The sequence below is a fragment of the Physeter macrocephalus genome, chromosome 17 (assembly GCF_002837175.3).
Source record: "Physeter macrocephalus isolate SW-GA chromosome 17, ASM283717v5, whole genome shotgun sequence".
Lineage (NCBI taxonomy): Eukaryota > Metazoa > Chordata > Mammalia > Artiodactyla > Physeteridae > Physeter > Physeter macrocephalus.
Window position 1 is genome coordinate 48,017,197 of NC_041230.1, and position 15,460 is coordinate 48,032,656.

Consider the following 15,460-nt stretch of genomic DNA (forward strand, 5'->3'; position numbering starts at 1 on the left):
GTTTTTCTTCTTTTCAGCTCTTCCTAGACACTACAGAAATTTATGACGACCCTGGAAAGATCCTTTAGCAATTATTCCTAACACTGGCTCAACTTCTGGGTGCATCCAGCTTTCTTTTATTTCTGGTGTTCAGAGCCTCTGCTGGCACCACGGGTGACACGGGGATACAAGAAACGAGAAATGCGTGCCCTGTCTTGTCGGGAACAGAAGTTACCCTGAGACACCAGGCTACTTAAGGGAGCCCGTGCAGGCACCGTGGTCTCCCTCTTGCTTCTCCGAGCAGCAGCTAGAGTTTCACAGCTCTTTTCCACTGGTCTTCGAGCAACGTACGTGTATTCAGAAATGGCCCTTAGGAGTCAAGGGGCCTTCTTATTTGCTTTTCTTAATAACTTTCTCAATATGGTACTGGACTCAACTGGAGGAATTCACAGTTACATACTCAGCCCAAGTAATGGTGGGAGGCCCGGGGTCTTTTGAATTGCAGGAGTGAATCTTTTGAGGCTGGCAGGGAGGCCAAGGAGGGTCAAGCTTGGCTGTTCTTGGCCGTGGGCTGGTGATTCATAACCTCAGAACGTGCTCCAGGTTGAAGGGAAGGGACGCTTTAATATTGCATCTACAAGAGGCCCGCCCCCCCAGCCCAGGACACCTCCTGCCAGCCTCAGGATGAAGGGCCAATGGTCTCCCCATGGTGGGGCTGCTTCTGGAGCTGGGTGATAGCCCACGTGACCCTGGACACCAGGTACCTACAGAACAGGAGCTAGAAATGAACTGTGGTCAGAGATGTCAGAGCTTCCATTATTCACATAACACGATGTCTCCCTCCATTTCACATTACTTCACATCACGCAGGGGGACTAGATAAGGAAATCCAAACAGTCGTTGGTTCAAGGACAGTTGGATATGACTGCTCACTGGATAACAGGGGGGAAATCTGCACCACATTCCTTGATTCCCTCTTCCGTCTTCGGTCCTTGTAATAATAGAGACTCTTTATGGAGTGATGGCAAAGAGCCAGCCAGTGTGACAAGTCAAGGCTGTGCAGACACTGTCCTGTAGAGACCTGTCAACAGCACTTAGAAGGAGTTATCATTGTCTTCTGTTCGCTGGAAGGAAACTGAGTCTCAGAAGAGGAATGCAAGCAAGAGAGAGAGACAGAGAGAGAGAGAGAGAGAAAGGGAGAGAGGGAGGGAGAGAGGGAGAGAGAAGGATCTAGCCATTTTTCAATTTTATAGCTGTGAGATGGCTTGCTTTCCAAATGGAACCTGAAACACATTTCCACGTCCTGGAGGTACGTAAGTAATCATAGTCTCTTCTCCTAGGTGGGAATCTTCTTCTAGAGCACTCCTTTACCCACAGCAAAGTCCCTTGGACTTGCAGTTGGGATTTTAGGGGTGGGATCCTGCATCCACTCCTCACTACCTGCTGGTGGCTGGAAGAAGAGGAAAAGACAGAACTCTACTCTTCTTCCCAGGACACGGCAAGGCTGTCTGGTTTTGTCCCCCAGCCACCCTGGAAGGTTGATGCCAGTATTTTCTATTTAACAAATAGAGATTTTCGGGGCTGAGTAACTTTCCCAAGTTCACAAAGGTCAGGAGAAAGGGGGTAGGATTTGCAAAGAGCTGACTTTGCCCGTTTCCAAAGCCTATGCACTTTCCCATCTGCCACGCTGTCTGGTACCAGGTACTTTCCGAGCCTCCCTTTCTTCATCCGTGAAGCAGGAATTGATGGTATCTTCTTTGTGCTCTTGTTGTGCTGTTGTGTGTGTTAAATATAGTATCATAAACAATGATGCCTAATGTATCACTTGACACATGGCCAGAAAGCAATACGTGCTAATCACTATGAAATAAAAATCTCATTTCCAAGGTGCTTTAAGATCTTTGGTCTGCAGCACAGCTTCTTGGATGAAATGGGGACTTAAAGAAAACCTGACTACGTTTTGATTGGATACTTGAAAAAGAGAGAAGGGCATGATGGAGAGCATTTTGGCCAGTTTGGGCCAAATCTTGTGCTGTGTCTCCAATTGAAGTCTAACTGTGTTGGTCTAAAAGAAATGCTGTTTTCTGTAGACCATGGATTTGATTTCCTTAAAGGAACACTTAACCAACGTCTCCATTATGAAAAGAGCAATGAGCTATTCTTTGCCTCTCCTCACTGAAAACTTTTGATCTGAGCTACCATAGGCTTATCTCTCTGTTCCAAACAACTGAGCAACCTCTAACCCCTGTCCTATTCAGAAATAACTTGGGAGATTTTAGGGAAAACAAACCAACCAGCAAAAACGGTTGCCTGGCTCTAAGCCACGAACTTTGGAATTGTATTGGTTTAAATAGTTCTTGAAAACAACGATTTTTTGAGTTCTCTAGGTAATGTACAGCCAAGAATAAGAAATGCCGTTTTGCCAAACAACCTTTTCAGCTTTGCAAGATTACCATTCCTCCTCAGGGCCTTTGCACATGCTGTCCCCTCTTCCTAGAACTCTGTTCCCTCTAGGCTTCACTTAACTAGGTCACACTCATCCATCGGGTCTCAACGAAATACCTCTTTCAATGAGAAACCTTCCCCTCCTGTGGTGAGCAGACCCTAGGGAGTCCCCCGTGATTCCTGCCCCTGTGTTCACACCCTGTGTGATCCCCTTATTTTGAGTGCAGGCAGAACCTGTGACTTGTCCCTTGCCACTAAAATACATGGCAAAAGTGAAGGGCTTTTGAAGATATAATAAGGTCCCAAATCCGATGATTTTGAGTTAATCAAGAAGGAATTACAGTTAAGTCCCCTACATACGAATGAGTTCCGTTCCAAGAGTGCATTTATAAGTCCAATTTGTTTGCAAGTCCAACACAGTTAGCCTAGGTACCCAACTAACACAATCGGCTATATACTGCTGCTTTTACGCTTGCTTCCGGACATCCTGGGCTTGAAATAAAGATGCTGTACTACTGTACTCTATACAGTACTGTAAAGTACACAAAAGCACTACCACTTGTAGAGGATGCACGCATGTGACAATGTATGCCAGACACGTGAACTAACTTACATTATCAGACATGCAAACGCACGTTCACGTCTTTGAAAGTTTGCCACTTGAAGGTTCGTATGTAGGGGACTTACTGTATCTTGCTCTCCAGGGCTTGGCTTAATCAGGTAAAAGCCCTTAAGAGAGGGACGAAGCCTTCCCTGGGGGAGACTTTTCCTGCAGGCTTGATGAAATGAGTGGCCAGAGCCATGTTGGACAGGTCCTAATGGCAGGGAACTGTGGGCTCACTCTAGGACCTTAGGGCGACCTCCAGCCAATAAAAAGTCTAGAACTCCCAATCATTCAAACACAGGGAAATCAATTATGTCAATAACTTGCATGAGCTTGGAAGCAAATTATTGCCCATTTGAGCCTCCAGATGAGAACACGGCCCAGCTAACCCCTTGATTACTGTCTTGTAAGAGCCTGAGCAGAGGACCCAGCTGAGGTGAACCTGGACTCCTGATCTATAGACACTGTGAAATGATAAACGTGCGCTGCTTTAAGACATTACGTTTGTGCTAATTTGTTATGCTGCGAGAGAAAATTAAACACCTTCCTCATTCTCCCCTCACAAACGCTTTCTGGGACTCCTGACATACTTTGCAGCCTCAGCACATTTCTGAATATTGTGTCAAGTTCTGCCTCCCCAGTAGATCGCAAGCTTGGTGAGAGCAGGGCCCTTGCTTACCTTACTTACTCACTCCTCTGACCCAGCACCTCACTGAATGCCTGACACGTATGTAGCAGGCTCTCAATAAATGCCGCTGAATGAGTAAATGACTGCATAAGCAAGCAAATCGGGCCGTGTTCCCATTTCTGTCTTTCTACTGAGCCCCGTCCACATTCTCCTCCCGGCATTCTCCCTCGCCCAAGAGCAGAGCTTGCCAGACTCTGGCTCACAGTCCAAAACCTAGCCTGACACCTATAACATCTAGAAGCTTCGTGTGGCCCATGAGTGAACGGTTGTTTTCACATTTTAAAATGGTTGGGAAAAAATTCTGATAGACTAATATTTCGTGACACTTGAAGAGTCTATGGAATTCAAAGTTCAGAGTCTACATATCAAGTTTTATTGGTGCAGAGCCATGCCCATCTGCTTACCTAACGCCTATACTGGCTTTCTTGCTACAGTGGCAGACTTGAGAAGTTGTGACACTGACGGCGTGGCCCATGGAGACTAAAATATTTACTATCTGGCCCTTTAGAGTAAAGGCCCTTCAGAGTTTGTCGACCTCTGATTTAGAGCTTGAGAACTATGGATGGAGATGGGAGAGTCAGAAGCAGATAGACGCTCGCCGGGCAGTCAAGCATAGGAGCTTCAGGGCAGAAAGGAGTTTGACGTCTCTGGCTTACCTGCCTGGGAAACACCTGGGGAAGGCAGCACTGGGCACAGGTGTCAGTGGGGGTGGGGTGGGCGGGGGACAGAGGCAGCGGTGTCGTGGGTGAAGTCCCACTGGACAGCGATATCAACATACGGTCACATAAAGTCTGCAGAAAGATGTCTTAAGACCTCACAAAACATTCCCTGAAGGCTCTCAGGACTTAGTGGGGCCGATTCTAGGAAGATCTGAGGGCCTGTAGGATATCTCACTGGAGATGAGTCAGCAAAAGTCGGTATCAATATTCACGTGACTCAGTTTGAACCAACTGTTGCTTGCGGATTGGGGACAATCCCTCTGAGCGGCCTTGCTAAGACATCCTGCCCGCTGGCCACAGGCCCTGAAGCTCAGAAACGTGGCCCCCAGCCACAGGCCCAAGACAAACCTGAAAGAAGAGGTGATTTTCAGAAATGTGAAGTCCAGGCGAACATGCTGTCCAAACAGCCACCAAAATAAATCAGAACTAACGTCTATTCTTGTGCATTTTCTTGGTATTTTGTTTACGTGCTTTCCCTGAATCTTGAAGTAATGTGTCGTTATTGTGGAAAATGCAGAACGTTATAGAAAAATCTAAATGGTTATCATCTCACCACTTGGAAGCAACTATTTTTAAACTTCCAGGCTATTTCCTTTCCGTCCTTTTCATTTCTGTTTCCTTCCCTTCCTCCCATTCTTCTCTCTTCCCCTTTTTTTCTCACCTTCTCCTATTGTTTTGCATAGACAAGAGCATAATCTCTGTCTAAATGCGACTTTTCTCTTTTTCTTGCCTGCAATAGTATATGCAATTCTTAGGTGATAGAAAATTTACTGTGAACCATTACTGCTCAGTGAGGGGAGGGGGTGATTTTGTTCCCCAGAGGCCACTTGGCAATGTCTAGAGACGTTTCTGGCTGTCCGAAGTAGAAGGAGCATTGCTCTTAAACATCCCACAACGCACAGGGCAGTAAGTATCTGATTCCCAATGTCAGTAGGACGTCAACGTTGAGAAACCTGGCTGTAGACATACTTTTTCATGGTTGCATGTTGTTCTATTGTCTACAAACCTCTTATTTGTTTAAACCCCAGTCCTCCTGGTTGTTGGATATTTATTTTGATTTTTTTTTACCTAATACAATAATATTGAAACATGCTCATGTGTTTTGAATGAACACAAAATATAAATCATTTCCCCTCTTTTCCTATAAATACTGGACCAAATTAAAGCTGTGACTATTGTAAATGTCCAAGGATCATGGCCCATCGGTAGTGCAAGCTCCTCAAAAGCAGGGCCTCCAGTGATTTTTGGTACCCTCAGGGCCTCGCAGATGTCCTGGAGCATGACAGGTGTTCAGTGGAAACAACTACTGTACGATGGTTAGTAAAGTTCATCAGTGCTTGTTGGTGGGGAAGCACGTCCAGGTTTTTCTACACAAATGTTCAGCCCCAACTTCTCCTTCAGTCTCTTTGCGTGAACTCTGTTGAGAATCTAGGCTGGTCGTGAGACAACAAGTGTTAAGTCACTCTGTCGCTTTTGTGGTGTCCTGCCAGCGTCCCGGGTATGTCAGCGTTGTTGGCATGAGCGTATGGTCTGTGTGAGATCAGCTACCACAGCGCAGAAGGGGGTCCGTGCAGACACAAGGACTGCATGCCCATTTTACAGATGGGAAGGCTGAGGCCCAGGAGGAAAGCAGCGCCATGAATTTTATACGTCTTCTGACCTATCAGCTACAAACTAACAAGGGAGGGCCGTCCCCGCTGTGGCCACTTCGCTAGCCCTTGGCTGAGCTGGGCAGGAACCCTGCAGAGGCCTCAGGGGCCTGGCTCTGTGACAGTGGCCTGGCTCTGGGCCTCCGAGAAGAAGCCTGCCTGCCCTGCCCTGGCCCCTGCAGCCCACGGGCTCGGCCCCACCTCCTAGGAGCTAGAGCTCCAGCAGAGCTTCTCAAAGTGCAGTCCCCGGCCACTGACATCGCAACCCCGGGGCCACTATTAACCTTCAGACTCCTCCCCCCATGGGCCGAATGTTCCATATCAGGGCCCTCTCAGATGCTCAGACATGCTGAAACGGGAGCCCACATCAGGCCTGCCCAGCACCCAACGAGTGTTCTCTCTAAAGGGCCAGACGGTAAATATTCCAGGCTCTGCGGGCCACACGGTCACTGATGTAATGGCTCCCCTGGGGCACTGCAGCACGGAAAGCAGCTGTGGAGGGTGCATAAGTGGGCGGGGCTGGATGTGGTCCCCGGGCTGTAGTTTGCTGACCTCTGGGCCAGACCGGTCAGTCAACCCAAAGAACCTGGAGCCGGAACCCTTGCGTAAGTCGGTCTCCTTTATTCTCATTTGATGACAGGAGACTCTGCATGAGACGCCGGGTGACACACTGGGAGGTCTGGGTTGATGGCAAGCTCTGCTCTCATCAGACTGTGTGGCGTTGCCAAGTCCCTTCCTTCACCAGGACTCAGTTTCCCCATCTTGTACCAGTGGACCCCTCGGCCGTCCACCAGCCTTCACCCGTCTGCCTCTTCACTTTCTCGGCCATCTGGCAGCCCCCCTGCCGCCACCTCTGTGTAGGGAGTGGAGGGTGCAGTGGGCCCGCCCAGCCCAGGTCTCGCTTCCCAGCAGCCTCCCTGGCAGCTCCGGGCTGCTCGGCACAGGCCAGCGCTCCAAGGGCCAAGAGTGAGTCAGAGGGCGGGTCGTGGGACTTGCTCCGATCACGCCCTCTCTCCGGGCGCTGCCCTCCATGGCCGGGGCTAGAGGCCCTGGCAGCAAGGGAGGGAGGGGCAGCCCTCCCCCTGCACCCACCCTTGCACCACCTTGATGGCCTTCGATGGGCAGGGTCGGCGGGGCTCCACCCGCAGTCCTGGGCCTCTTCTCCATCCTCATCTGCCCGTCCTTGTTCAGAACGCCCAGCAGCTCTGGGCAAATGCCCGTGCGACCACGGAGTTTCAGTTCTCTTCCGCACAGCCTTCCCTCTGCCTGGGATACCGTGGGCCTACCTGGTCCATTTGGCAGATCCCCGCTTATCCCCGTGTGCCACTGCCTCCGAGAAGCCCTCCCTGGGCCCTGAGGAGGCCTCCTCCACTGTTCGATGACCAGCAACCCTTGCACACACCCCCTCTTGACCACCTCTCAGCACGTGGACTTTTGTGGTTGCTACTGTGAGTCCACACACCTGGCAAGGACAGTTTCAAGGGCAGGGACTATCAGTTACTAACCTTTATACCCCCGGCCTCAGTGCAAGCCTCTGTCCATACTGGGAGCTTAATCAATGCATGTCCAACACGTGTCATAAAGGTCGATTCCATTCTGTGCTCGGAAGAAAATGAAACAGGGCTTTTTCTACCAGGCAGCAAACTGACAGAGACCATTACCCCCAGGAAGTGAAATCAGCAACACGGTGGATTGACTGTGGGGAAACTGAGGTGCGCGAACGCTGAGAGCCTTCGGATGGAGTGTGGTTATTTTCACGCGCTTTTGCTTTCGTCTCATTTCTCTTTCTCCCTCGCCCACTCCTGGTCTCCTCATGCTGGGCATTTTCCAAATTTGGATCTTCAGTCTTCCTTTCCTTTTATTTCTCTGTCTTTAGAATTAAGGTCCTCAAACTTGAGAAAGCCTCAGAATCTCTTAGGCAGCTTGGTTAATGCTCAGATTTCACCCTGACAGGGTGGGGATTAGCAGGGCTTGGGTGGGCTCCGGGAGATGGCATCTCTAACAAGCTCCTGAGGGGCCAGCATGTGGGTGGTCCACGGGCCATGCTAGGGCAACGCTGCTCCACGCTTTCCATCCTGGCTAATTGACCTCTTCTAAGAACTTCAACTGGCGCCTCCGTACAAATCTCTACCAGCTACTCACTTATTTGGCAAGGATTTTCTGAGCGCTGACTCTATGCCAGGTATTGCTCTAGGCCCTGAAAATTGGATGCAGAACCTAAGAATGCTCCTTCCCTCATGGGGGACACATTCAGCTTTTTGCCCCAGACACTCTTCCGTGACATCGTTCAGACTGAGTACATCTAAAATGCCAATTCTCACCCTATCTCCTCCTGTCAGCTGCCCCACCCACTGACCTTCCCGCCTCCATCTGGGCACCAGCATTCTCAGTCCGGCCACCCAATTCCTGTGTGGCCTGTGCATTATTTCCTCCATCCCTGTAGGCACCATGCCTTGTTGATCCTCCACCCACAACATGTATCTCTTTCCATGACTCTTGTCATCACAAACAAGGAGCTTAGAGGTTCATGCTAGAAATCTGCAGAAGACTCTTACGCTGCCTGCAATCTCTGTGTATTTTAATTCCTTTAGATTGATCTTCCAGTGCAGTGTGCCTCAAGCTACAACATGTACCAGAACGACCTGGAAATCCTGGGGAAAATGAGACCCCAGTCCAGAGGTTCTGGAGGACGGCCCTGAGATTCTGCAGTCTGACACGTTCCCAGGTGATGTTGAGGCTGCCAGTCCATGGATGTCACTTTGAGAAGCAGGGTCCCAGAGCACATCGCTTTCTCTTTGGAACTCTCTTCTCTTCTTCATCGACTGTCACCCACGAGGTTAAACCCCTAAATTTATTTATTTATTTTTATTGGAGTATAATTGCTTTACAGTGTTGTGTTAGTTTCTGAGGTACAACGAAGTGAATCAGCTATGTGTAAACATATATCCCCTCCCTCTTGGACCTCCCTCCCACCTGTCCCCACCGACCCATCGAGGCCATCACAGAGCACCAGGCTGAGCTCCCTGTGCTGTATAGCAGATTCCCACTAGCTCTCTATTTTACACATGTAAACCCCTAAAGTTAGACTGACATTCAGGCCCTGAGCCTGTCGGTGGTCTTCTTATTCACGTTTCATCTCCCACCGCATAAGTTACTTTCTTTGCATCACAGATCTCCTTCCTGACCTAGTTCCCTACCCTTGCTTATGTATCTCTCGTACCAAGAACGCCACCATCTCTCTCTCTATTCTTATAATCCTTATCCTTCAAGTCAAGTTAAGCTCAGGTTCTGTCTCCTCCACTTTTCTGGTTCACAGGCCCCTAGCCAGTCTCTGAACTCCCAAGATACCCATTTTGATTTTTTACCTTTGTCTTTATCATGTGCTTTGTTCTGTGACTTTCCAGTTCCTTCCACTAAAAGAGTGGAGTGCACTTCCCTGCCCTTGACTTTCTGTTCAGCCGCGTGTCTTATTTTGCCAATAAAATAACAGGGCAACCAATTTCAAGCCTAGGACTTAAGATATCTTGTGTTTTCCTTGCTGCCCTTGTGTGTTTCTGCCATGGCCATGAAGAGTTCATGACCGGACAAGCCTGCCGATCCCAGGAGGAGGATGAGAGACACGTGGAGTGTAATCAAGTTGATACCACAGCTGATCCCCAGAAGTGTGAGTGAGCCCAGGCAAGATCAGCAGGGGTCCTCTCTGCTCTCAGCCTGGATGGCCCACTCTAGCCAACCCACACTTCCTGTGAGTCAAATGAATGCTTATTTTTGCAACAAAAATTGAGATTTTTGTGGTTATTTATTATGCAACTATAGCTAACCAAAAGAGGCATGTATGTTTTAAGCTACTATTTTTTAAATTGAAGTATAGTTTATTTATAATATGGTATTAGTTTCAGGTGTACAGCAGTGATTCAGTCTCTCTCTCTGTCTCTCTCCACACACACACACACACACACACACACACACACATTCCTTTTCAGATTCTTTCTCTTACATGTTATTATAAAATAGTTCCCTGTTGCTATACAGTAGGTCCTTGTCATCTATTTTATATATAGTAGTGTGTATATGTTAATCCCAACCTCCTAATTTATCCCTCCCCCAACCCCACTTTCCCCTTTGGTAACCAGAAGTTTGTTTTCTATGTCTCTGTTAAACTACTAATTTTTGAGCAACACTTGTGGCCACCATGCTAAGGGGTTCACATACTGTGAGCTCATATACTCCTCTCCTCGTTACAATGTTATGAGGTGGATACTGACATTATTCCAATATTACAGATGAAGAAATCAAGATTCGGGGTAATTAAGTGAGCTTAGCTGTTTGGGTAGGTGCTTCTCAAACAAATGCTCACTCTTGAGGCTTGTCTTTCCGATGACTATCCTGTCCTCTGAGGGATATGTTTATGTTTGGATACACACAAAATATTTGGATTTGGTTAGGGCAAGAGGGAGCTTGGATATTTTAGCAGCATGCAGGAAGAATCACATCATCTTTAAAGCGAGCTCCAATTTTTAGGAACCCCATCCCAAGAAGTCGATTGTGGTCATTCTGGTATCTTTAAAACATTGCACAAAGCAGGGGGATGGGTTTGCTGTTAATGGTGCTGCCTATCTGGTTCTGAGGACTTGAACCCAGACTTTGCTGGGTTGAATCCAAAGGTCTAGGAACTTTGTGTCCCCCAACAGGGCAGGCAGCCAGAACCTGTCTGTTCTTTAACTATTTGTGCCTTTGGGTTTGCAATGGCAATGGAAAACAGGGGGAAAATAATAATGATAGGAATGCTTAAGTTGTGCTGAGATCTTCAGCCAGAATGATCTTTCAGAATGCACAGAGGATAATATCACACCTTGACTTAATCCCTTTGATGGTTTCTTTTGAACCTGTCAAGTCAAAGCACAAATCCTTCACGTGACCCAGAGTGACCCCGATCTCTGTCTTGTTCTCTCTGCTTTTAGTGTCACCACATTTTCTTTGGATCTCTGAATATATTATCACACCTTCTCCAGGCTCTGAGTCTTTGCATATGCTGTCCCCTTGGTGTACAAAGCTGTTTCTTTTCCCTTTACCTGTCTAACCTCTACTTACCCTCCAGGTCTATACGACAGTCTCTTCCTCAGAGAAGCCCTTTCCCAACCTCTCCGACAAGTTCAAGTCCTTCCATGGTGGCCGTTCTCAGAGCTGACAGTACACAGTGAACTTGGGCACACACCACTATAACCATACCAGTTAAAATACTGAAAATACTTCTGTAGTTGCCGACGGTTAACTATGGCTCTGAGCCCCCAGGGCCAAGCTCTGGTCAATCTGGCCTTCCCTGGGCCACTGCCCCCTGCCTGCTCCCCGCTTCTGCATAATTGAGCAACTCAAGGCGTCTCGTGTGGCACCGCAGAGGCCTTGCAGGACTGCGATCTGGGTTTGCAGCCAGCTCTGATGAGACTCAGCCGATTCTGATTGGTCCGTCAAGCCCATACTCATACTTCCCCTCATGATTATTTGTCTAATGATTATACTGTTTGACAGTGAGTATTTCTCTTCTCTGCTATGTTTGGATCTACCGAAAGCAGGGACAAGTTTTGGAGTGCAGAAGGCCTGGCACCCAAGAGATCCAACATATGTACATGTTAACTGCACGTGCCATCCATCCTCACAACAGCTCCAAGAAGTAAGAATGCTCATCACCCCCATTTTATTATAGCAGCAAGGCTTCAGCAGAAAAAAAGGCATGCATACTGACAAGAAGGAGATGGAGGAAACGCCAGGCTCTAAGGCGCGGGGCTGTGTTATCCCAACTCTACAGTCTTGGGACACCACAGGAGCTGCCAGCGGTCTTGATGGCTCCTCTTTGGAGACGCTGCCATGAAATGGTTGGGGAGGGGGCCACAGTGGCCATATCCCAGCAGCTGTCTCCTGTAGATGTAGCCGAAGTTTCTAATGCAGTTGTACATGGGGCTGCCCAGCCGTGTCAGGAGCTGAGACACGTGCTACCAGCCACGTTATGCTGACACGTAGTTGAGGCTCACATCCCTACCCATTTGGGTCTCCATCTGGGTGGTTGCCAGCCCCCAACGTGCTCCCCCATGGCCCCTGCCCTCTTGATATGCATGTCCTTGTGTTATCCACTGCCCAAGAGTGTGGGCTGGACCTACTGGCTGACTTCTAACAGACAGGCTATGGTAGCAATGATTGGATGTCACTTCCAAGATGAGGTTGTGAAGATAATGCAGTTTCCACCTTGCTTCCTCTCTCTTGCTCTCTTCTTCTTGGAGGGAAGTCAGCTGCCACGTTATGTACTGCCCTATGAACGGGCCCACGTGTCAAGAAACTGAAGGAACGCTCCCTAGCCAACAGCCGGCAAGGAACTGAGGCCCTGAGCGCAGCAGTCTGCAAAGGACTGAGTGCTGCCAACAGCCACACAACTGAACTTGGAAGAGCTCCCTTCATTTGAACTTTTAGATGAGACTATAGCCCTGCCCAACACCTGGATTGCAGCCTTAGGAGAAACTTTAAGGCAAAGGCACCCAGCTAAGCCACACTTGAGCTCCCAACCCACAAAACTGTGAGATAATAGATGTTTACTGTTTTAAACCACTCGATTTTGGGGGCCATTTGTTACCCAGCAATAGATAACTAACACAGTTTGTTAAGATGGTATTACAACATGTTTTTTTTTTTTTTTTAAACTGCAGGATAAAATTAACCCCTGTGCATAAACACTTGAATCTCAATTCTATGGATTTAGTTTTGGCTTATATTTAGCTATTCCTGAATCTACACATAAATATTCAAATTTGCTTAACATTGAATGGAGACCCACCATGTGGCAGACTGTGGACTGTGGATTCCTGGAAATGAAGTCCTTGTCTCACTCATCTCTGCACCACGGGACCTAGCACAAGGCTATCCCATGATAGCTATTCAATAACTACATGCTAAATTAAATTATCTCATCACCAGTTAGCTATTATGACCCACATCTTACTGACAGAGTTTAAATGATTCAGAGAGGGTCATATAAGTGGAGTTAGGTCTTGCACCCACACTCTAAGGATGCCATCTGGGAACCCCAGAACTTCTGCATAGTGGGTAAAATAGCCCACTACAATCTCAAATGGCATTGCTTCCCTTCCGTTCTAAAATACCAGCTCAAAATATGCAGGTGGCTTAAAAAGTGCTTTTATTAAAGAATTTTAACCAAAAAAGCTTTGCTATCCTTTTCTTTCCCCCTTAAGTACAGTGAAATGGCCTTTACCATATTTTAAACGGATTGCTGGGATATAGTTCCTCAATGATAACATGTTAGAAGTAAGTAAAAATTAGGTTATTTTAGTCTCAATAATAACGTTCATGGAGAAATTGGTGTTGCTCTCTGAGTTAATAAGAAACATTTGCAGCAAAAGCATGAGACTGCAGATAAAGCCACTGGCAAGAAATGGTCTGTTTAAATACCAGAAAACAGCCCATATCCAAACAGGTATGTGATAAAACAGTATAAATAAACTGCTCTGTATGCAGTTTAGCCCAAGCAAAATTGTGTAAGAAACTTTCATTCTGTTCTGAAAAAAAAAAAAAAAAAATATATATATATATATATACACACATGCACATATATGTGTGTGTGTGTGTGTGTGTATACACACATATATCCAAACCAGGCCTCTTGTATCCTCCTCACACTACACAGCTGGAAACACAGTTCTTATCCAGAGAGCCAAAAGTAAAAGTTGTTAAAAAAAAATTTTTTTTAATGGCCACATAAACAAAACCTTGCTAGGGAATGATTATACTTTTGCAAATGTGGCCTTGAGCTAGAATCTTGGGAAAGACTCACCTCTTTTCAACCTTTATGAAATATGTCTGCCTCTTTGAATTAGCGATGGTCACTTCGTGTTGTGTTATGATATTTTTGAAAAATGTTTTTGTTGTCGCAATTTTCTCAACCATGTGGGCGCTTGACTTAGCATGTTCAGAATCTAGATGCCTGAGAAATCTGTTTGGTTTCCATTAAGACCTGCTAAGTGCACAGGAAACACGGTTTAGAGCTGAAAGGGGTTATAAAAACTGTCCTTCATTTCATGCCATTTCCTTCTGTCCAGGAACAAAGGTGGGGCAAGGAGTTGGTCCATGCCAGAAAGTCTGGAAGCACAGGGGTTAAATATTTCCTCCTGGGCTGTTTGTGGTGTTTGGGATCATTTATTCTTTGCCAACCTGTGTCTAGGGGGGAAAACAGCACAAATAATGCAGATGTAGCCTGCAGCCCTGGAGATCCCTGAAAACCTGGCAGGCCTCTGTGGTGAGGAGGTACCACGGTGGAAAGTACAGGGTCCTGCGTTTTCAGCAGTGCAAATCTCCCTCAGCTCCCGGCCAGCGTTCTACTTCAACTATTGTTACTGCCCTCCTCAAGAAGTTTCCTCTTGGAATACATTCCTCCTCTCAGTGCACATATCCCTCCATCCCTCTCTCTTCCCCTTGGAAAAGCTTTTCCTATGCACCCTGCTCAGAGTGGAATTATGCCAACGGGGCTAGGACGGAAAGCAGGTATGCGGAGGTCACTTGGTGTGGGATTCGAGATTGTGAATTTTGAACTCAGGCCTGCTTCAAATTCTAGCCTGTTTTCTTTCTAGCCAGGTGATCTCTTTGAGCCTCAACATCCTCATCTGTGAAACGGGAATAATAGCAGTACATCCTTTACTGAGTTGCCCTCTTTAAAGGGCAGAGAGCAGATGCTGATGGGCCCCTCAAGTGCTTTTTTGTGTGTGTCTAGCGAACCACACAGATGGTGGTATCTTCAAGTAGTATCTTCCAGACAGAGGTTCTTCAACTGAATTCTGCCCTGTCTGTCATGTCTAACTCTAGTGACTGTTCCAGGTGGGTCCACAGCCTGTAAATAACTGCTTCAGAGCCAGAAATCACTGGTTCATATTTCAAACCCTCTGAACAAACATTTGACTTACGCCAAACTTAGTGTTTCAGAAGCCAATTCTGGCTGTGTCTAGAGTGAGACAGAAAGCCCGCATTTCTCTTTGGAACAGAATTTTCTCTAAGAAACAATCAGTGAACAGATAACCAGGATAAAAGTTCTCCTTTCTGTTATCAACGAGGGCTGGAGATGTAGTCAGCATCCTGGCGTAAGGGGCCTGAAGTACATTTGGTATCATTTTATGTTGTGTTCTCACCCCTGTTTTGCTTTTCCTCTCCCCCCCCTCCGCCCCCCTACCCCGTGGCAAGTATTATAAATAGGCCACCTTCTTATCTGATCCTCCCCTAAATGTTTTTCATTTGAAAACCACAGTTGATTTTAGATAATTGTCGGAGATAATCTCAAATTTGTGTGTAATATAGGCCCCAGTTCTAAGAAAAACATGACATTTCT